The 22,705-nt window shown below is 42.8% G+C and overlaps 1 protein-coding gene across 7 annotated transcripts in view; it reads left to right on the plus strand.

Moving 5' to 3' along the window:
- KIF16B (kinesin family member 16B) overlaps positions 1-22,705 on the plus strand; it is a 278,826-nt gene that overhangs the window by 13,881 nt on the left and 242,240 nt on the right. The gene's annotated exons all lie outside the window — the stretch shown is intronic.

Here is a 22,705-nt window from a genome sequence, read left to right on the forward strand (position 1 = left end):
GCAGAGTGATGCCTCCAGCCTCATTCTTTTTTCTCAGGATGGCTTTGACAATTTGGGATCTTTTGTGCTTCCATACAAATCTGATGATTTTTTGTTCAATTTCTTTAAAAAATGCTGATGAGATTTTGATGGGGATTGCATTAAATCTGTATAATACTTTAGGTAATATGGTAATATGTCTTATTCCTGGTAATGGTGACCCTGATCACATGGTTAAGGCGGTATCTGCTAGTTTTCTCTTCTATAATGTTATTTTTTTTCTTATAATTAATAAACATCTTGGGGAAGGCATGGTGCAGGAAGTTTTTGACTTCAGTTTACAAGAGAATTTCTCCTCGTCGGAACACATTTCAGATTTTCTAATAAAAGTTATTGTGAATGTAAGATTAATTTAAAACTTTTTCCCCTCTGACTTTTACTGAAAAAAGAGTTTCAATATTATTGAAAATGAAGGACATTTGTGTTTTGGAAGGCTGATGATGATTGTATAGTACTGTGTACCTCAAACATGATCTACCGTAAGACATCAGCTCAGTGCTTGCTGATATTTTCTACTCTCTACTAGTCATTAAAAAATAAAAGATGGTTGTTACCCACAAAATTGATTTTATGCTCTGTAGTTTGAAAAACGCTAGTGAATTTATTATCCAGAGCAGAAGTCGGTAAAATCTGATTTTGTTACATGAGAGAACATTGGAATTAGGATGCCATCAGAATGAAAGTCAATTCTGTTTCCTCTTGGAAGCTTGTGGGGGAAGTGGGCAGTAGGCAAGACTGAAGATCCCAAGAGGATAAATAAAGCTTTGAATGAGAATTTTAAACCTTTAGGAGTCTAGAATTCTGAACCCACCATGGGATGTCCACTCTCATGAGCTTTCTTTCTTGAGCCCCCATGGTCTCATATTCTCTCACCTGGTTGCACCTGTTGATTCTTATTTTCAGGGGTTCGTTAGTAGAGTCTAAGCCGTCACAGTGCTTCTGCTTAGAAATTCTGCTTGGGGCACAGGTGGAATCACTTTGTGAGCTCCCTTTGAGTAGAACTTACAGTTCCCCAGGAAGTTTTCAAGATAAAATGATTCAAGGTGATGGAGACTACTTCAAAGTGAAGTAAGTTGCGGAGATGGAGCTTTTAAAAAGACTTGGGTCTGTTCTTTTTCTTTTCCTAAAGTTAGTGTTTTCATTTGAGCTGTCTCTGCTTGATCAGATAAAAGAGCAATTGTGAGAAAAATGTCAGTAGTCCTGGACTGGTGCTCATATGTGAATCTAATTAAGACACTTTTTCTTTTTTAAAAAATATTTAAAAACTTTTTCATTTAAAAATATTCACAAAAAGTTGCAAAAATAGTGCACAGTTCTTATGTATCTTTCATCCAACTTCTCCAGATGTTATAATCTTATATAACTGTAGTATAATTAAAAACCAGGAAAGTAACATTGATACAGTACTATTTTTCTTCATAGTTCTCAAATTACTCTAATAATGTCTTTTCTTCTGGTCCAAGATCCAGTCCAAAATCACACAGTGCATTGGGTTGTCTTGTAAAGCATCTTATTAAGCTTTTCTTGCTCTTAGAGAACTTTGCCCATACTGATATAATATTAAGGGTAAGAATAGATAATACTTCCTCCACAATAGCTCTGTTCATTCAAAAGATTGAGGAATTAGGCCTTCTGGCATCCTTTGTTGGACTATAGACAGGCACTTTGAGCTGTCAACACCTTGGTTGGATTAATTGGTTCCACATGTCAAATGGAAGGGACATAGTGAGTCCTTTAATCCTTGATGGGGCAGAAAGGGTTGGAGTTTAGAGTGAGTTGAGGGAAGGCAGGTCTCAGTGTTGTGTCAGGGATTGGTCTTAGGCATAATTAGTTAAATCTATAATACAAGGGCCACAAACTCGGTGCCTGCAGGGACCAGGCAGGCCTGCAGTAATCCACCTTAGGAGCTCAGCATGGAGAAGATGAATAGCCACAGATTCTCAGCTTCAGAGTCGAGGAGGGAATTGTGCGTGGAGGGGCACTTGCGAGCTTCTGTAACAAATTTGCCCCCACATTTTAATGGCTTAGCATTAAAGCCACCAAAGAAGTATATTTTTCGTTCACATAAGCAGGTCACTGTTTGTGGTTTCCAGTTAGCAGGTGGTTTTTCTGTTTTCTGGAGCCTCCACTCTCTGAGGCTTCAGTGTCATCTCTGTAGCTGGTGGAAGGATGCTGGAGGGTGGGGAAGGCACACTGCTTCTTGCTGCTTTGGTGCGGAAGAGACACATTACTAGTGCTTACCTTCCATTGATCACATGGGTACCAATGGAGTGCAGGGAAGTCTGGGAACTGTGCCTACTAGCTGGGAAATCACTTTCCAGTAACAATTCCATACCTTAAAGGGGAAGTTATCTATTTCTACTGCACCTTATGTCTGGAGAGGCAATGTTTCTCTGTTCCAGTGATGCCATTTAGGACCTTTGCACTTGCCACATCTGCTGGATGTGTGGAAATCCAAATGTCCATGTATCCCACATCTTCTTTCCTTAGAATTTTTGCTCAAATGTCACCCCCTCAGTTATCCCATTGAACATGTTATCTCCCAGCCCTGATGTGTCCTATCTTCCTTCTCTATTTTTTCTCTTTACATCATTTCTCACAACTTGTCCTGCTATGTATTTGCCTTATTCGTTGGTTTATTGTCTGAATCCCTCCATGAGGATAGAGGCCATTTCTGTTTTGTTCTTGGATGTTCTTGGGGCTTGGCATGTAGCAAGTGTTAAATAAGAATGGGAACCTAGACTGTTAAAATCTCTAACATGACAAATGTTGGCAAGAATTATGGCTAAAACATAAAAGCAAACAGATTACTGTTCAGGCAGTGCAGATCATGTCTGTGGGTATGATGCCAGCCTCTAGCCTGAGCCTTAGGTGAAGGGCCAGGTGCCCAGGGCTAGGCTGGAAGACAGGAGTTTGCTTTCTAGGTCTGCCAGTTGCTCATTGTGTGAGCGTGGGTGTGTCATTTCACTTCTCTGGGCCTCAGCTCCTTCTTCTGTAACATGAGTCTAATAGTCCCCCTCATATTCCTCCTCCTGCTTGTCTATGACGATTAAATGAGGTAGATGATACATAAAAACGCCTAATGTACCATAGATGCTCTGAATTACTGGACTTACTGAGTGTCTAACTGTCTGGACCATGTGCTAGGTACTGGAGGAACAAGTGCCCAGTGGGGCAATCTCAGAAAGATTCAGGGATGAGGGAAGGCTTGATCTGCACCTTATAAGATGGGAAAGATCCATAGTAGGGGAAAGTTCTTTAAACCATCAAGTATTTGTTGAGCGCCTCTATATCCAGGGTTCTGTTTAAAGTTTTGAGATTTCATCGGTGAACATAATAGATACAGTGGCTGCCCTCAGGGAGCTTATGTTCTAGTATACTGCTGTCTAATGGAAATACAATTTGAGCCACATATGTAATTTAGAATTTTCTGGTAAAATTAACTTTAATAATATATTTAATTTAACCCAATATATTCAAAATGTTATCATTTCAACATGCAATCAGTAGACTATTTTACATATATATATATATATTTTTTGTAGTAAGGCGTGTATTTTGCACTTATAGCACAACTCACATTTCAAGTGCTCAGTAGGCACATGTGGATGGATAGTGGCTGCCGTATTGGACAGTGCAGGTCTGGTGAGGAGACAGTTGATCATGTGTAATGGTAGGTGGTTGAAAGTTATATAATAAAGTAGAGTAAAGGGATAGATAACTATAGAAAACAGTGGTCAGGGAAGTACTCTCTGTGCGGCTGAAAGAAGATGGTGAACTGTGGGAATATTTGGGAAGAATGTTCAAGGCAGAAGGAGCAGCAAGTACAAAGGCCCTAAAGCAGGAGTGAGCCTAGAATGTGCACTGGATGCAGGAAGCAGAGGGACCTGAGAGCAGGGATGGAGGGGTAGTGCGGTGGGCCATATAGGGCCCAGTAAACCGTGGTATGTTCCTAGGCTTTATTCTAAGTGTGGTTAGGGCCACTGGAAGGGTGAGAGAATGGGAGTGACCCATCTGACTTATGTTATCAAAAAGTCACTTGGGCTGCTGGTGGAGAATGGACTCTAAGGTGGCAAGAATGGAAGTGGTGAAGTGGATGATTTGACAAGAGGCATGAATATATAAGATCATGATCATTCATATGATCATTCACCCCGCAAGCATTGATTGACCACCTACGAAGTGCCAACCATCGTGTTAGGCACTGGAGGCTCCAGTAGGCATGGTTTCTGTCCTTAGGAAGCTCAGGCTGGTGAGTTAGTGACCTGCTCGTTCAAAACTGAAAGGTTGAGTAGAGGAGCAGTGGGAGAAGGCAGGGAGCTGTACTGTTGAGGCAGATGTGCTGTCACCTGGCTGTGCTGTTTTTTTTTTTTTTTCCTTCCCCTGAGCTTATCACCAGGCTAGAATGTCTGTTAAAGAGCTTGCACTAAAGCGACCTGTAAATCCTTGTAGCACTAAGATCGACAGCCTTTATTCCGTTGGCAGTGGACAGCTACTGAAGGTGAGTTTGGGAGATGGGGGCTGATATTCAGTGTGTTGTTATCAGTGGACCAGTGTTGGAAGGAGGAGGGTGGTGAGGAGGGAAGGTCAGAACTCTCCAGAGGCAGGCCTTTTTTCAACGGAATCTTATTTTCAGTGGTAACTTAGTCTACCTTTTCTACTAACAAATAGTTTTCAGATTTCCTGTCCTTTCTGTTGGCTGATACATGAATTAAAGAATTGGAGGAAGAAATTCATTCCTCTTTTCCTGAAACCCAAATGTTTATAGAACTGATTTGATTGTCTCTAATTTGATCTTGGCTGGGATTCCTCTCTGTCTTAATTTTGAACAGTCAGAGGATTTTGTGGTTGTTTCTGCTTTTGCCATCTTTCCCCTTTTTCTTTTATTCTACTCTGACTTTTGAGAGGTAGCTATTGCTATTTAGTCCTGCATAAATCTGGTTTATTTTTTATACCATCTTCTTTAGTCTTTTGGGGCATGTTTGTAGTTATTGATTTGTCATTTCTTATTCATTCATTCATCCATCCAGCAGACATTAAGTGCTTTCTGCATATGAGGAATTGTCTTTTTTTTTTTTTTTTTTTAAATAAGAGCTTTCTTTGGAAGAATGCCTTTGGACTGTGGTTTGATTAAATTATTGAGGTAGAGATTTTGCTGCCCCAAATTCTCAAACATTCACACAGTGCTCAATATAATAGAGGTGTGATAAAGGCATGATGTGGAAGGGTAGGTAAATCACATGGTTCTAGCATTGCCACTAGCTACCTGCATGGTTTTGTTAAGGACACATTAGTCTTCTGATCTCTTCCCTCATCTGTACAATAGGGATAATAATACCTTATTCATCAAGTTTTTATGATTTAAGGAATTAATGGCTGTGAAGTGCTTGCACAGAATGGGTACAGTCAACAGTAACTTATAGATTTGCGTTGTACCTTTTAGGATTTTTCATGAATATTTTGATGATGGAGCAGAATTTTATATGACTCAGTAATGGTGACTATTAGTCACCAAGTATTAGATTCTGTTGTGTAGATAATAAAGTACAGCCGGTGTTTGGAGAAAGGGAGATCAGTATGATCCAAGTCTACAGTCAAGGTGTGATGGCAGAAGTTAAGTTTTAAAGTCTGAGTAGACAGCTTGGTGAAGAGCAGTTTTGGTGACCTTGACACCTGTCCAGCTATCCAGCTTTTATTGAACCCTTTCTTTGGTCACAGATGAATGAGGATATGATCCCTCTTCTCTAGTAGCTCATGATCTAGTGGGAGCAACAGATATAAAGAGACCTTCACAGGTTCTGTAGGTGTACTCCAGGCATGGCAGCGTGAGGGTGGGGACGTGTTGAGAGTGGCTCCTTCTGAAGACTGAGAGGAACATCCTAGAGCAGCAGTCCCCAACCTTTTTGGCACAGGGACCAATACTCCTACGAGAATTTAATGACTGATGCACAAGGACCAATACTCCTATGAGAATTTATTTGCAGCTGCTCCCCAGCGCTAGCTTCACCGCCTGATGGCGATGAGGCGGTGATGCTAGTGCTGGGAGCAGCTGCAAATACAGATGAAGCTTTGCTCACTCGCCTGCTGCTTAGCTCCAGCTGTGCAGCCTGGTTCCTAACAGGCCACGGACCAGTACTGGTCCACGGCCTGGAGTTGGGGACCCCTGTCTTAGAGTATATTATGACTGAAGTCAGTACTGTGCAGGATGAATAAGCCAAGCAGATAAGGTGAGCAATAGCATTTTAAGCAGAAAGGATACTGAGGCCCTAAACTGTTGAGCATGATTAGGGAGCTGCAAAACATTATGGCATGGCTGAAACTGCAGATGGCTGGTGAGAGTGGGGTTTGGAGAAGTGGGAGGTTCACATTATGGGGCTCTCTGATTTGTGCAGTCGGAACTTTATTATTTCTTCTTATCCATTATTCTAAAAAGGATTTAACTTTAAGTTGATTCTGTAGGTAATGGAAGCCATTTTACAAATGGGTATAACTTGATGAGATTTTTGTATTAGAAAGCCAGGGAGTGAGACAGCTGCTCCTAGACCTATTTGGGAGGCCATCAGGTATGACTGGTCAAGTAGGATCCTGAACTAGTTAGTGCATTGCGGTTGGAGTAGATCCACTCTCCCACTCACCTACTCAGGAACCATTCACCTAGCAGGTCAGTGGCCTATGCCCCCACCAACCCGTCCTCATTGCCCACTCACCCCTGTCCACCCACTTACTCATCCATTCTTCCACCCAGCTCCCTATCCGCCCAGCCAACCAACTACCCGTCGAATCACCCAAACCACAGCACATTCCAGCTCTTTTGTTGCTTATGATCTAGTTGGAGAGGCAGATATGAAAATCCCACAGATGGTGTTTGTTTAGAGGCTGAAAGAAGTACTGTGGGTGAAAAGGAAAAAACCTTCTACAAGAATATTTAATAGACTTGGCTAGGGGTCTCAGAGCAAGCATCAGTGTGCAGGAGAAGCTGAATTAAAAGCATGACTAGTCATAAAAGAATGGAAAGGCGACACTTGAGCTTTAAGGACTTGAGTGAAACAAAGTAGAACTGCTCATTTGATGTCATCTTGTTATCGCAAGATGAGACCTCTGGCCTGAGACAGTGCCATTACATTGTGTGCTGGCTCCCACCCCGTCTCCTCTTCTTTGAAATGACATCCAGGTTAGAGGTATAAGTATTATGCCAGGTGCAACTTGAGACTTCCTTCGCCCTCATATGGCTGGCCTAGGAGGAGACCCGCATTATTGTGCATAGACTATTTGGTCAGTTGAGCCACAGAAATGAGGCCAGACCTGTTTTTTGCTTTCTGTCCCTATTTTATTGCAAAGAGAATGGTGATATCAGAGGACTTTCTTACCTCAGGCCCTTCTGGCTTGATGACAAGGTTATTCTTTTTATTTCTGTCTGTAAATTGTGGTAGTGTATTCAATTTCAAGGAATCTGGGATGGATGAATTCTTGAGTGTTAAGAATCTGCTAATAGCACCCCTGTGTTAGAGCTCTGGGGAATGGCAGCTTCATTTTTCAAAGTTGCACACATAGAGGACATCAAGAGGTAAAAATACTGTCAAGGAGTCAGAGGGCTTGTAAATTAGAGAGGTAGAGCTTCTGCCGAAAAGACAGGAGGTTATGAGAAAGTCCCTCACTGGTGGTTTCTTTAATAAATCCTAAATAAGATATTAGAAAACCTGAACAAATCAAACCTTATTTGCTCCTAGCTGTGTTAAATTGTGTTTTACTTTGTTAAAAGTCAGCTTGATTAGTTTCATCACCTCAGCCAGCTTTTTTCATTGCTCATTTTCCCTTAGAGGCATCATGGGTGGGAGAAGATAATAAAATCCAACAGAAAGTACATGAAGTCTGAGATTTTAATTTTGCTGCCAATTAGCCATTTAAAAAAGTTTTTTTTTGCTGTTAAATGCATAATCCCTTTTCTGAAGTCTCTTAGTTTCCTGGGAGGTGGTCTCAACTCCTGTCTGATGAGCCAGGGGGCAGCATCTGATCTGGGTGGGCGGGGCAGGACTGTGCCTCAAAGCCACCCCGGTTGTCCTATAGAACGCAGACTCAGGAGTGCTTCCATATTTCATGAGAAGTCAGAAACCCAGATTTTTATGTAAAATCTTCTGATTTTTAAAATACTGTCAACCAATTAAAGATATTTTAGAACATAGGGTGTACCAGTCCTAGCCTTGGAAGCCATTGTAGAACTTATAGATTAGAATGAACGTTTAAAAATTTTTCTCCTTTATCTGCTTATTTACAACTCTTTATTTACTTTAGACCACGTCCCCTTACCACTTCACTGCAATTCGTGTTTTCAGTGTTTCACCTTTGAGTGCTCTTTCCTCAACCCACAGTTGTGTCACAGGCATCCTTGAATTTCACTGCATGCTTCCAGAGACTGGTCCTTTTCTGGTTGCCACGAAGATCAGGAAAGAGGAGCCATGGGAGGCAGGGGCTCCTGGAAGATAAGCTCTCCAGGGGCTTCTGTGAACTGTACTGGTGATGCTAAATAAGGACAGTGATTCCATCTGGGTAAGCTTGTCCTTCCCTGCGCTCTTCACATCCATCCTCTGAATTGTAGTCTCCTCTGAGGCAGAGAGAGCAGGCTGGACTCGTCCTGATTTTACAGATGGGTGGATAGGCTCGGTGGTCATCCAAGTGCTGATCAGTTAGAGATCCAGAGCCTCAACCTGGCCCTTCGAGCTCTGACATGTTGGGCTGCAGTGCTCTGATTCTGTGCGTGCTGCCTGCCTGTGCTTGAGGGCCTTTTCTTCTTTGCTGATGGTTTTGGTGGCCTGCTTGGTTTTTTCAACTCCCTCATCAGGCTTCGCCCAGGTTTATGTCATGGTTCACTTTCTCCTTTGGGCTTTTGTAGTGACATCTATGCAAGAGCCCTAAGTTGTCCCTCTCAGACATTTAGCAGTTGTTAAAAAAAATTCAGTTAAGCAAATTTTAAAGATCTTGGGCTTTATTTAACGATTCATGAATTAGGCAGTGTCTCATCTTGGAAATGGAAAGGAGCTCCGAGTTGCTCTACAAAACAGAAGCAGGTGGGACAGTGAAGCTAATAGTGGTTTCAGGTACCGGTCATCTTTTCTTAGAGGCCAGGATGGCATGCAGGATTCTGTCAGGCAGATTACTTGTATCGACTGGGAAACTCCAGATTGACTGGTTTAAGACTCTATTCCTGGGAGAGGTCAACATTGCACTTAGGTTAGGTATTAAGTGTTGGTTTGCTGACCTGGGGCTTAGCACAAGTGACTCCATTTTGGGGCCTGTTGTTTCCTTTTTTAACGTGGGGAGGTGGAGAAACCAGGACTTTAGAACACTGGCCTCACATCTCAGCTGATGGCTTCCCACCTCGGAGAGTCAGATTTAACTGGGGTGGAGTACAGCAGGGCATCAGGAATTTTAAAGCCCCCCGGAGATTCTGTGCATGGCAGAGTTGGAGAACTTGTGGGCTGGAGGTCCTTGCTGGACATTTGATTTACTGGACATGCTCTAGGTACTGGACGCCCTGGATAATGGTCAGTGTGCTCTCCTGATGATATTTCCCAGGTGACGGCAAAAAGAAAATCTGCCTAAGTGTAGGGTGTGGCTTCTTCCTCCTGTTTTGTTTCTTTGCTGCCGTGTGAGTTATATCGCTGCTTAGAAAGCCCAGGTAAGGAATGACCTTCTGTGTCTGATCAATGCGGTCTGAAAGAGATGAGAGCAGAGGCAGCGGGGAGCAGCTCTTTGTCAAGCACTGAGGAAGGCAGTATGGCTCAGTTTGGTGTTCCAAGAATATCCTGGAAAGGAACTTGCTGGCGACCTATGCCCTTCTCTCCCAGTATACAAAATGGGGGTGCTGCTTTAGGCAGTGATCAGGCTTCCTTTTTGGAGTGACTGTGTTTCACTTACCATGCCAGCTGAAATCAGGTTTCTCTTTTGTCTGGACTCCTGTGCCTGGGGTGGGGTGAACCACCCATCCAACCTGGAAATAGGCTTTGCTTTTACAGATTGTTTGCTTTTAGCCATGTGGGGGTGATTCTGGGCTGTTGAAGGAGAAGAACATGATTATACATATCTGTATCTTCCAAAGAGCCTTGTAAAGGGGAGACATCTGCATTTGTCCATTGACCCACTAAAGCCACTGGCCACTGTTGCTCTCTTTAATATACAAGTGAATATTGCAAGCCTGCCCTAGAGGAGAGTGAGTAAAGGGCTGCCAGGCACAGTGCAGGACAGCATGCGGTACATGTCTTCAGATTGGACAGTCAGTACACAGTCAGAATAACTGGACAGAATAGACAAGTATTTAAAAATAAGTGAAAGAACTTTGATGTTTTGATATTCTTAATGAACTGTAGCCTCTGGATTGTGCTGATGAAGATAAAGCATTTCATCGACAACACTTATGAAGATCAACTATATGATGATTCTTTCTTTTTTTTTTTGAGATGTGGCTAAAAAATTTGGCAAAATGTATTTTCTGAATTCCCTCCATTTCTACCCATTTTGGGAAAGCACTGGAAAGGTTTTGTTAAAATTAATCATCCCACTAGAGTGTAAGCTCCCAGACAGCAGGACTTTTTATTGGTTTTGTTTGCTGATATATCTCCAGTACCTTGAACAGTAGAGGCACAGTGAGCACTTGCTGAATAAATGGATGGATCTTGGATTTGTGATGGAAATGAGCACATTGATTGTCTGCTGTGCGCCTGGCCTTGTGTCGCCTGCTTCCTTGTATCACGTCTTTCAGCAAAAAATTATATATCAGGGTAGCTCAATACCCAGAACATTGCTGTACAGTCAGTACTTTGTAGCAAACATGTGATAGGTTTTAGTCAGCCATTTTACAGGTGAAGAACCAAGACTCAGCAAAGTTAAATCAGGTGTAAAAGTCACAGAGCTACTGAGAATTTGAACCCAGGTCCCTAAAGCCCAGTGCCCCCCGCCGGCCCCCCCGCCGCAAGTTATTAAACCACTCAACTTGACAACATCAGGCACTGTGCTGGGTGAAGAAGCTACGCAAAACCAAGATTGCATTGTATTCTACTCTAACTCAAAGTAAAGTCTTTTGAAGAAAAAGTCCTGCAATTTAGGATTTTGTAGCATACCTTTTTCCTATCTGTTATATTTAGCTGTCAGTGTTGTAAAAGGAATCAATCTTTTTTTTATAGGTCAGCTATGTATTTTTTTTTTTTTAAGGCTGTCCTTGAGAACATTTTTTCTAAAACAGATACATCTGGAAGGAGGGTCGTAGTGATGGTGTGGATAAAGAGCAGAGAACACTCATTTCTTTTTGTGTCATGGTGCTGCAGCACTAAACTAGAGTATCTCGGGGCATTCAATAGTTGGTTTAATGTTCGAACATAGGAAAACAAAAGGAAGTATTACTAAGTGTTCTTATGTTCCCAGCGTTTATACTTACACCACACCTCTTAAACTTCCACTTTTCTTTTATGAATAAGTTGCTTGTGTATTTTGGAGAAGCATATTGAAGAAGTTTGGCCATATGCACATCCTTTTATTCCTCTTTCCTGTGTCTCAAAAGAGACAGAAGGTCCCTATGCCTTGGCTCTGGAGTCAGAGTCACAGCTGTGGGTCTGTGGGAAGAGCCGAGCTTTGTTTCTGCTTGTGGAGTTAACATCTGCTAAGTTAACTGATATTTTTAGGAAAATGCACCTGCATTTAAAAATTAAAAATGTATAACAAATTTTGAAGCATTAACTTTATATTAGTGCTTGAGTTCAAGAATAATATCTTGTTTTTCGTTTAACTGTTTCATTCATTCTTTCATTGCTCATTCATTCATTCATTCATCCAAGTGCTTGGTTGTATTGGGGGGTATATAAAAAGTAGAGTGTTATGTCTGCCCTCAGGAAGCATCTAGATTGGTGGGGAAGACAAACATCTAGTTGTCCAACAGTAAAACAGGTAGAATGTGGAAACTGTTGCAGTGTGTTATGGAATATCACACGGAAGATATTGGCTAAGAGGGATCTGGGAAGCCTCCTGGAGGAGGAAATATTGTCAAGGGCTTTGAAGGAAAAGTCAGGTAGCGGGACCAGCATGAGGGTCTTTGTAAGTCCTGGAAGAAGGAATGGTTTGGAATGGGATCGGGGAGCTTGAGTGACGATGAATCCTGTTTAGAGAATAATCTTTGTGTGGATTCCTTAAATGTGCCGACTGGCTCATTGTGTTCCTGTTGGACCCCAAGCTTATATAATCCCCAGGACTGCTCTTAGTAGATCTCTGTGGCTTTGAAGTATTGATTGCTTGGTTAATTCCTCTAACCTTTCACAATGCTGACTCTGTAGAAGCAACTTTGAGCAAGCCACTTAACCTCTTGAGGTATCGGTTTCTCTCTTTGTGAGATGAGGTCATAGACTGGGTCTCTTCTGAGTTCATCCTCTTGTCACCTGAGCCTCATCTTGGCTCACAAGGCCTTCCCTATCTTGGCCCTACTTGTCCAACTGCAGACTATCCAACATTCCCTGTGAAAGTGTCATCATCATCTTTGGTCGTGAGCAGAATTTAGTTCTTTATGGTTTTGGGCTTGAATTTTGTAATGTTTGAAATTCTTCAGCTTTCTACCAGCTTTGTCAGCCGGGACCAGGCTTTCATGACAGAATTAAACCCAATGCCCTGAGTGAATTATCCGCACTCCTGTGCTTCTAGAATGGTACTAGTTATGGACCTTTTGGAGAAGTTGGAAAATAGTACCTCAGTGATGTGTATATTATTCCCCTCACCCCTCTTTCTGTTTTTCTGCAAACTGACTTGTAGTTTTCATGCTGTTTTGCTGCTTGCTCTTTCTCCCCACTTTACAGTGTTTCTCAATGACTTTGGTGTTCTAGAGTCTAGTTAAGAAGCCCCAGTGGGAAGCCAACAGTGACAACCCAAGAGGCATAGTCCCACTCTGGATTTTCATTCTGGAATTGGAGCTAGCTGGTGCGCCTGGTGCGCCATTCAGAGGATCAGACGAGAGCACCTTGTGAAGCGCTGTCTCAGAAAGAGCAGAGGGGCACATAAGCTTCCACACTCTTACAGAGTCCTAGCTCCTCAGATGTGAGGAGAGGTCACAGACAACTGGGGCAGTGGCTTCCAAGCTTGATTGGTCATCGGCATCTCCTAGGAGGTTAAATATACAGATCCCTGCTCCCTATCCTTCGATTGGGAGTTTGATTCTGCTGATCATCAGGGCTTGGGAATCTGGATCTTTTGGGTTCATCTTCACTAGGACCCCTGACCCAGCACCTCTCTGCGGCCTCCTCACTGGGCTCCTTGCTTCACTCTCGCCCCTCCGGAGTCTGTGTGCAGCAGCTACAGGGACAGTTTAAATATGTAAATGCAATTTTGCCACTCCCCTGTACCTGAAACTTTCCCATGTCTGTGGCTTCCTAGCACATTTTAATTTTAAAGTCTTAGCCATTAAACCAAGGCCTGTACGGCTTGATGAAATGTGATCCCTGCTTCTTTTCCTGGCCCCATTCTTCCATTTTGCAGTCATGCTGGCCTTGTTGCTCTTCTCCCAGACCTCTGGCTGGTTCTTGCCCCAGGATCTCTGCACACCTGCCGTTCTCTTTACCTGAAATGCTCTTCCCAGATCTTTGCCTCATTCTGGTCAGGTCTTTGCTCACAGGTTTCCCTGGTGAGGTCTTTTATGACTGTTTGCCTTCCTCAGCCTCTGCCCTTACATTTCTTTATAGCACATACCAGTATCTAAAATGTTATTGTATTTATTTTTTCCTAAACTCTGCCCCTCCCCCTACCTACCCTCATCCCAACTGAAGTGCAGACACCAGGAGGACTCTGTATTGTTTACCACTCTTTTCCTACACTGGGAGTGTTATCTGGCATGTCAGAGGTCCTCACTAAATATTTATGGACTGAATGAACACATAAATCTCCCCACATAGTGTTCCCGGTAAGGATTTGTTAGCCTCTGACTAAACCTCCTCAGTGATGATTCTGCACATCTCAAGGCAGCCCATTTGTATTGAGGCAATTCTGATTGTCTTTACTTCAGCTGGAAACAGAAAAGGCATCTGCTTTCTTTCTTGCTTATTGCTCTCTGCTGGAGAATTGGGGTGGTGGCTGCCACTTGTCAGCATGCCCTACAGCATCATCAGTTCAGGGGAGTTGGTGTGGTGGACCCCGTGCTTACTGCCCAGATCGTCCTTTGCTGAAGCTTATTGCCCAGTTGCTGCAGTGCTGTTGTCATGGCCTTTAGTGTCAGCCCCTCAGGGGCCCAAGACTGCACCCCTTCCCCAGGTAGACCTCATTCTGTGACTGCTTAATTCAGGAGTATAAAGACATGGCCATCTTGGCCCAACCTTAGCAACTCCAAAGGGTGTCTGTAGCTCCACAAAATGCTTGTGAGGTTGGCCAGGGCTGTCCTCGGGTTAGTCCTTGGGTTTGCTCCTTCTGCCCAGTCCTGCTTTTGTCTCCTTTCTCCAGATCTTGATCCGAAGGTCACACCTTAATGAGCACCCTGCATGCTACACCGCCTCAGGTTGCCTGTCTCTCTCCAATCCCAGTCTGTTACAGCTGGTCTTTGTTTAATCTTTTAGGTTTATTATACCCTCTCTAGGCCAGGGAAGATAATAAAAGGCTCAGCTTAATAGCTCCCTCCTACTATAGCAGGGAGCAGCAGAGGATTTCACTTAGCTTGGGATGCTCATAGCATATGAGACTATGACAGCAGTGTTGTCCTTGGCTTGTTCATAGTGGTAGCCCATAGGGACTAGAGTGGAGGCTGTGCAGATTCTCGCTGGCTGCCACTTGAGGTTGGCATTTGGATGTAGGTCATGGCGCTACTGACCTCTAGCTGACTTCTGTGTCTGAAGTGTGTTCTGTGGAGCTGAAATCAAGTCAGGGTGATTGCCTGAAAAATCCACTCGAGAACTTTTTTCAGTACGTTTCCCCTGGGTTTTTCTCAGAAACTGCATTGAAGGCTTTTATGGATTGCGTGGGGAGCACCTGAAAGTAGTCAGCAATCACAGAATCTTTGAGTGCTCAGAACCAATCAGAAGAGATAAGGAAAAGAGGCTTCTGTAGAGGAGCCTTCCCTAAGTTCGTTTCTATACTTCGACATAAGCGAGGGGACACCTATTTCTGGATCCTCCACTACACTGTTGGGTGCTGAAGGTGTAGGTGTAATTGAAGTCTCTGCTCAGTCACTCTTTGGGCTGGAGGAAGCGAGGCTGATACATATGCATCTCACAAGAGGAGCCCGCTGGGTGCATACCCGGGGTAAGAGATGGTGGCATCAGAGTTAGCAAGCAAAAGTATGAATAGTTCTCATGCAATATTTGGGATATAGTTATACTAAAAAAATACTTATTTGAAATTCAGATTTAGTGGGGTGTCCTGTATTTTATCTAGAACTCTCAATAAAAGAGAAAATGAGAAGTGCTATTGGGTTGAGCAGAGGGACTGAGCAACTTATTGAGCCTAAGGGTTCAGAAATGCTTTCCGAAAGAGGAGAATCTGGGCCTGGTTTTGAATGTTGAGCACCACTTCGTAGAGAGGTAAGGAAGAAGGGGAGAGACAAATCTAGGCAGTGCACAAAGTGCTGGGTGAAGTGTGGAAGTGTGCAAGGCAAAGGTGAGGTGTTCCTGTAGCTGGACAGTCAAGAGAAGAGGGTCAGTAAGCCAGCCCTTGTTTTCAAGCCGTGTAAGGACATGGACTTACCCTAGAGCCCTGAGGAGCCACCCAAAGCTTTAAGTCAGAAGCTTTTTGTCTCTTAATGAACTACATTCGTGTTAGTTATAAAAGGAATGTTAAATCATGCTGAAATAAATTCCAGCAGTAAAATGTTCAATTCATTTTCTCATCTCCTGAGGTCCTGCTCTCACTTACTCTCCAGAGGTGACCACTATAAACAGCTTCCTGTTTCTCATTGCAGAATGTTCAGAGGTATTTCGTGGACCTAGAAGCATATATGAGCATATTATGCCTTATTTATCTATTTATTTAACTGCAGACTGGATCATGGTCTGCACATTTTTTCCTACTTGTTCTTTCTCCCACTTAACAGTGTTCCTTGGGCTTCTTTCCATTGTAGTGCCCATGGAGGTCACATGTTTTTGTTTTTGTTTTTAATAGAATGTTTTTATTTTTGATATTGAGTGTCCTGCCACCAAAATGAAGGCAATTAAATGTTAGTTCATAGTACGTAAGTTTTCAGGTGAATTTGGGGGGATACTAATTTATTTCAGAAGTCTAGTTTAATGAGCCACTCCAGAATCTTCCAAGCTCATGGCTAGGTCTGGAGATCTCAGCACCATTCACTCAGGCCGTTTATTGTTGAGTGGCCAAAAATACCAACAGTTAACAAATGGAATCAATTTGAATTGCTGAGTAATTTAAAAACATTTTCAAAAACATTTGAATTAACATAAGGTTGCTTTTTCTGATAAGCTTTCTTCTGCTCATATATCTCAGAGCTGACATAATTTATCTCTTTTTCTGATTGGCTATTTTACATTCCCCACCCCCACTCCCTCTCAGTAATTGATCTGTAACTCATTATACTTCAGCTTGTTCATTTGTGGCATCTTATGATCTAGTTTCCAGACCTTTCAAATAAATTACTTATTTAATATGAAGGAACCATAATTGACTTTTTGGTTGAGAAACCCAATTCACCAAAGTGGCCAGGGAGAGACATAGTTCATTTTGCTCTATTATCAAATCAATGTTCAAATAATATTTTAGGATTATTTATTTTCTTCAATATGAGAAAAATGTCAAGATTTATTTCCCATGTTTTTTAAATGTCAGAGGAAATTGACCAGAGCTGGGGGAACTCTCAGTACCTGGTGTTTTATAGTTTTTAGATGAAGGATTAAGACAAAGCACTGAGCTGGGATTGGGAGCATGGCCTCCTTGTGCTCGGTAGACTCAGGGAGTGGAGTGTGAAGGAATCTTCTCTGGGATTCTCTAGACTAATTGGAGAGATGACATCAACAAGGATGAAACCTGTATGAATGGGATAAGCTAGATAGGTGTATGAAGGAAAATTGTTTCTGAAGGTTTATCAGGATAGGTGAGTCAAATTAGACCTGAGACAAGCCTTGCTTGAGAATGTGGATGGAAAGATACTGTGTGTGGGAAAGCAAGAATAAAGGATGTAAGGGGGGCTAGTAGGAAGATGGAGTTAAGTAGAGGATGCACATGATGAAGAATAGGCTGGGATAAGAACCATTCATTTAACGTCTTAGTCCATCACATTCAACAACCATTTTATGAGCACCTCAAAGTTGCAGAATCTGTTCCAGGGCCTGGGGATATAAGAACCAGGCAGGCAAAGTCCTTACTCTTAAGAAGTTCACAGTCTGGTGGGTGAGCAGCAGATAGGTCATCTAAGGAGGGGAAAGGGTACAGGGTTTGTGAAGACTCTCTCCAGAGGGCGTGGCATCTAAGCTGAGTCTGGAGGGGATGGCTGAGACCAGGAGAGAAGATAGGATAGGTGTAGTGTTAAATGACAACATTGTTAAGATTAGATCACAAAGGACTTTCTATACCATGGAGAGCTGTATTTTATCCTATAGCCTTTCGAAGTCTCGGAAGGAGTTGAAAGCAGGGAGCTTCATGGTAAGGTGTGTATTTCAAAAGAATCTTTCTGGCAGCAGCATGGAGTGTGGCTGGGAGGGGACAAGGTTGGAGGCAAAGAGACTACGGAGGGGTGGTGGTGGTCCGACCTGGGACAGTGGCTGCGGAGTGGACAGACATGTCTGAGGTTGGTAAATAGAGGGCAGGTTGAACAGGACTCGGGAGCTGAATGTTGGGTGGGGTTGGGGGAGTGGGAGGTAAGGCTGTTGGATGAAGTATCACGTGGACCCTAAAGTCACCTATGATCTCTTCCTGGGGTAAAGAGATCATGAGCAGTCGCCAGTCTCCAGTGGATGATGGGCTGAGCAGGTGTGGAAGGTAAGAGGGGCCTGGAACCTTCCTTCTTTCCTTCATCTCTGAAATATGTGGCAGTTTGACAACCCTCCTGGAATTTGCAAAGGTTAGTTTCAACATTTAATAACTCCAGCCATCATAACTACTGTATGGAGGTAACATTGGCTTTTCCGTAAGTGTTTTCTGGAACTACAGTGAGATTTGCTCTCTATGGCTAAAACTCTAGCTAGCATCTTTGTTATAAATGTTATACTTAGAAACTATTTTTGGAAGAAAGATAAATCTTTTTCTTAATAGTTTTAGTTTTTACGCTTAAGAAGAAAACAATCTAGGAAATTGTTATTTGTGAAATTTCCCTCCTGGAACAGATGGCCTCCATCTTCATCTCAATCTCGATGACCTGTGATTACTTTTAAAATGACTTCAAGCTGTTTTCAAGCAACTTTACACTGATATTGGGAGACAGTCTGGGGATAGAAAGGCCTAGAAGCTGATAGCTTGGCAGAGTGATGAGAACGAGGGAACCTGGATGTGATGACACCCAGATGGCTTCTTAGATCTAACTGTCAGATATTTATTGCTCTTGGTCAGAAGCTGATATACAATTTAAGAGCAAAGGGTAGAGACAGTGTTAGCTGACTTAGGTTATATCTATATCCTTCAAGGCAGTTTTAAAAATAAAACTTAAAGGTCCGAATACAAAGTTAGTTTCTCAATGTACAAAGTACAAATATTGTGGAGTTTGCTTCATGAGAGTAAATGTAAGACCGGGTATCACTCTCTTACGTTAATGTAATGTCAGAGCAGTGCTTTTCAAACTTCAGTGTTTCTTGAAATCACTAGGTTTAAAATGCAAGTTCCCACTCAGTATGTCTGAGGTGGGGCCTGAGATCCCTCATTTCTAACACATTTCCCAGGGCTACTGATGCTTGCTGGGTCCTCGGTGACATTTTGAGTAATTAGGGTCGGAGCTGGGGTTCCCATCTTTTGGGGCACAGTTTTTTGAGGAAAGCTATGGACCCTCGGAACAGTGAACCGGTCACCACACCCTTCCTCACCATCACACCCCAGTCATACAATTGTTGTCAAGGAGATGAACCATTTGAAACCCACCTCGCATCTTCAGTTTTGATTTCAGAGGTGGTAGAGAGGCGCTTATTACCTAACGGTTCTGCGGTCAGTATCTTTCCTAGTGTTTTTATACAGTGGATGTTAGTTTAAAACTTGGAAAGTACTTTTGTGGTTACCTACAGGCTACAATAAATGGTCATGTGGAGGGCCCTTCAAATTTGGCTCTCCAAAGGTATAAAGCTCTGAGCTGTGGCATTACTTCATCCCTGGCTTCCAGCAGGAGTGGTAGGCATTTGTATGAGCTGCATTGCTTCATGTTTTTTAAACAAGAATTGACAAGTACTGTGAGTCACTTCTAATCTTCTTAGATCCCTGGATAATTTTGTGCACCCAACAGGCATTTGTTGATAATAGTGGTTTTAAAGTGGAAGATCTAGGCACACATTGAATGGCTGAGAATGACCCATGGAGACCCAGATGCAGCAGTCTGTGGTATTAAAACTCACCCGTGCAGTTCTCTTGCTGGGCAGGATGTACTTTTGGTAGTTGCTGTAGGAAAGGGGTCAATTTGTGAAGTATTTGTTTTATGGCTCCTGGCCACAGGAACTCAGAGTGTCCCTGAGGCAGTTCTCACTTTTTGGTCCACGATGGAGCAGCCCAAGACCTGGAGGGTGGGAGTGGAATCTCCTAGCACAGGGGAGGGATTTCATTTGTTTACTTGTCTTTAAGTCACTGTTCATCTAGCCACACCCTTCTTCAAACTGCCTTGGAAAGGTTAAATGGATTCTGTGGGAATTTACTGTAGTTCTTGAACGGTGTTTACTATGACATGCTCTTGGATTTAGGTGTTTTGTCTCTTCCTCTTGAGGTGGCCAGGATGCTATCCCCACGTGGTTCCCCCACCTCTGGATTATTTTAAAGTAAACCCCAGACATATCATTTCGATGGAGGACAGGGCAAATTTCCCCGAGTTGCGGGGGGTGGGGATCAGGGGCGGGGGAGACCAAGCCCTGCACCGAGAGAAGAGAGTCCTTTGGCAGAGAGAGTAGACAGAAATTCAAAACACGCCAAAGTTAGTGTCAAAAGGAAAGTTTATTAGAAAAGAGGTAACACTCCACAGAGTGTAGTCTCTTCTCAGAGGCAGAGAGTGAGAGGGACAGTGAGAGACAGAATAAAGGCACTGAGAAGGGACCCTGAGTGTTAGGGGCATTCAGTTTATATATCATTCTTCAGTTCCTGTGAGTTAACAGTTTAAAGACTTCGTTTACCCATTTCCTTTGATATGGACATACAGTGAGGAAGGAGGAGCGTATGTAGCTTGAAAAGGTAAGAATATGTAGAGTGAAAGGCCTCTGGCAGTTCCCAGCCTTTATTCCATAGGTTCCGCATGGTTTTAGCCATAAGGAATGACTCTTGGTTCCTGTTTCCCCTCCACAGATGTAGGGAGTGAGTTTTTAGTAATCCAGCAGAAATCTTCCTTTGTTCTGAAGGTGTGTGTCCTCCTGGTCTGGCTTCAGGGCTGATTAGCACATTGCAGTCTCTGATTGTGGCTTGATTAAGCATTTTAATTCTCTTGCCTCCTCCCTATGTTGTGGCCGCCAGCCCCCCGAAAGACACACAGACCACCAGAAATCAGTGAGTTATAGGAAACATGCTCTTTATTCAGCCAGCTGAGTCTGCCAGGGGTACGCAGACCCCAAATTAAGCAGCCCCGAAATGTAGAGGTACGGGGTTTTTAAGCCCTAAATCCCATTCCTCATTCTGTCTTAAACACAAAAGTCTGTTTTTCTCCTATTCACTACCTGTCAACCCACAGGTCTGGTGTGCAAGCGGGAGTACAGAAGCAGAAAGCTTATTGTTAGAATGTTATGTTCCCATGGGTGATAGCCTATGTTCCCATGGGCGATAGCCAAGCAGTAATTTTCCAGCCAGCACACCTACATTACTTGTATCATTTATCTCTTGCTGTGTAACAGTACCCCAAAATTTGGGGCCTTAAAACAGTATTCTCTCACAGTTTACGGGTCAGGAGTCTGGAGGGAGTTTAGCTGGGTCCTCTGGCTCAGGGCGTCTCTCAAGGCTGCACTCTCGGTGCCAGGCTGCTGCAGCCATCTCTTGGTGTGGCTGGGGTGGAGTGCGTCCGTGCCCATCCACGCGGCCTCTGGCAGGCTTTAGTCCCTCATACCTTGATACCTCGGTCTCTCCAGAGGGCTCCTCACAACGTGGTAGCTGGCTTTCCCCATTGCCAGGGTTCTGTCAACTTTAGATGAAGTTTATGCTAGTTTTTGTCATTCAGATTCAGGACTATAGAGTTTTTACTTAACCTCATGAATCTTATGTTTGTATCTCTTTTCATCTGAAAACCTTGGTTTCAGTGCCACCAACGTAATTACTCATGTTATTCTACAGTACACAAATTTCAGAGTGACAAAACTTTATCACCAAAAATATGTCTGAAAATGCTTTAAGATTTCTTTATAATTTTTTTCCTCCTTAGGCTATGTCCCACCACATTATACAGTCAAATTTCTCTATACAGTCGTAATTGAAATTGTTTCTCACTGTGCAGTGCAGTTACGTTTATTTGCTTCAACTTTTGCATTTTAGGTTATTTTAAAATACACTTTTGTTTCATTTTTCTATAAATTATTTTCATCATTCTGAAGATTATTTCTAGATTAAAGTATATACATATTTTTTAAGAAATCTAAGGATCTATCCCTGTCCCTTCTACTCCATTTTCTTCTTTCTCCACAGGTAGCGTTTTGAAAAAAAAAAAAAAATAGGTTATCCTTTTTACCTTTAAATATAAGTGGTAGCATTCCGTGTATACTTTTTTCCATCTTGCATTCTCCACTTAGCAGTAGTAGATCCTGGCTTCCACTCAGTAGCAGTGCATAGAGATCTTCATTCCTTTTTCAGTGACATAACACTCCATTGTGTAGATATATGGTTATTTATTCTAGAGAACTATACTTTTCATGAGTTCTCTTGACTTCCTTTTCTGAATGGATATGTTACTGGAGAGTGGGGTCCTCTCCCAGCACATTGTCCAGGTTTTTGATGTCTCGAACAAAGAATTGAGCAAGACACCGAAATACAGCAGAAAAGAAAAGCTTTATTAGAAGGGGAAGTACACTTCCAGATGTGGAAGTGGGCCTGAGCAAGAGAAGCATGGCTCAGAAGGCCTGGTAACAAAGCCTTTGGGATTTTTATCCCTATTTGTTGTGGGTGGTTACTTTTCTTAGAGGGGTGAGCTTCCTTGATTGACATTTAAGATTGATAGAACGCAGTGATTCATCATTTGCTTTCTGCACATGTTCGATCCCAGAATTCAGTCTGTTATAATGATATTAATGAACTTCCAGGCATATGCATCATATTATAATAAGGATATAATGAGGCTCAGGTGAGTTGAAGGTCATTGGGTCTTCATTGTGGGGGTGCGAGTGATTGGCTTAAACTGGTACTTAATTTTCCGCTTGTTTCCTTATACGAGTTATTTTTAGCCCAAAAATGCCTTTGGCTTGCTTATTTGTGGGCAGGCTAGGACGGACCCCTTCTAGGATAGGATGACCTCAGTATCTTTGCAGGCAGACCCACCAACCCCTAACTTTTCCGCCTAACTCTTTTCTGAGAGCCATGAACCCCTTCATTATTAGTATGGAAGTTGAGGGACGACGGG

This window comes from Pteropus alecto, unplaced genomic scaffold (genome assembly GCF_000325575.1).
Source record: "Pteropus alecto unplaced genomic scaffold, ASM32557v1 scaffold45, whole genome shotgun sequence".
Classification (NCBI taxonomy): domain Eukaryota; kingdom Metazoa; phylum Chordata; class Mammalia; order Chiroptera; family Pteropodidae; genus Pteropus; species Pteropus alecto.